Raw genomic sequence first — 1,254 nt, 5'->3', positions numbered from 1 at the left:
TCAGATCCACTCCAGGAATGGCTGCAGAGAGGCTGGACCCACAGCAGGGGGATGGAGGGTCCTCAGGACCCCACAGCAGGGTGGGACAGAGTCCCTGGGACCCACAGCCCTGCAGTGCCAAGCCCAGCACAAGGTGAAGCGACAAACATCACTCACGATCAGTGAAAGGGTGTCAGGAGGATGCAGTCCCTTTATGATTACACACCCAGAGAACAGTGGTGGGGTTCCCCCCGATGGGGCCATGCTCAGCTCCAGCAGGGCCCTGTGCCACATCCCCTGTGCAGCAGCCCCAGCTCAGCCCCTCTGGGCTCCCTGTGCCCCCAGCCTGGCTGCTCCCAAGTCCCCAACTGCTCCCACTTGCCCCTTGGCTCAGTGACAGAGGAGCAGAGCTGCCCAGGGGAGCAGGGGACAGGACAGCCTGGGGAGGACACTGTGTTTCCTTCCCTGTTGTTTTTTCCCTTATGTTATGCAGTTCCTGTGAATCCTGGACTGGTGAGATGTGCAGCAAGCATCATTTATGGCACCCGAGGGATCAGCAGCCACTGCTGGCAAGGCTGGACCTGGCAGCACCCTGGCACTCCTGGGGCTGGGGCTGGCCCTGGGTGTGGCAGGAGAGACCGGGTCCTGCCCAGGCACCCGCTCTGCCAGGGTGGGAATGAACAGCAGACCATCAAAATCCACGTTTTTTCCTAAGCCTCCACCCACACTGCCCAGTGTGCCTGCTCCATGCAGCCTCCCCTGCACCTCAGCCACTGTGTCTCACAGCCACACACCCCACTCACCTTTGTGAACTCCACCAGGGGCACCACTCTCCTGGGCACCAGCCCACAGCCCCGTCAGAAGGAGGGAAAAAGCTCCAGCTCAGGTAAAGGCCACCAGTTTGGACTTTAAATGGTGATGACAAGAATAAGTGATATTAAAAAACCCTGATCTTCACAGGTTGTCAGCAAACCAGTCTGATTCATGCCTGTATTTAACGTGCCAGCTGCTCTCTCCCCGCTCCTGCCCCATGGAATTGCCACAGCCCCCATGGCACATGGCTCCCCAGCTCATTTCCAAGGGAATGTCAGTGCTGCACCCACAGCAGTGCCCTCCCCCACCACAGCAGCAGCTGCTCTGCAAACGCCTGGAGAAAGCCCTTTATGACAGTAATTTACAATATTATTACCATTCCCGGGCCAACTGCAACCAATTCCAACGCCTGAGGTGAACTGATGTGACAAAAAGCCAGCCCTAAAGCAGACATCAATAATG

Source organism: Taeniopygia guttata, chromosome 12 (assembly GCF_048771995.1).
Source record: "Taeniopygia guttata chromosome 12, bTaeGut7.mat, whole genome shotgun sequence".
In the NCBI taxonomy this organism is placed as follows: Eukaryota; Metazoa; Chordata; class Aves; order Passeriformes; family Estrildidae; genus Taeniopygia; species Taeniopygia guttata.
The sequence above is the reverse complement of the archived record's forward strand: the minus strand, read 5'-3'. Positions refer to the sequence as shown.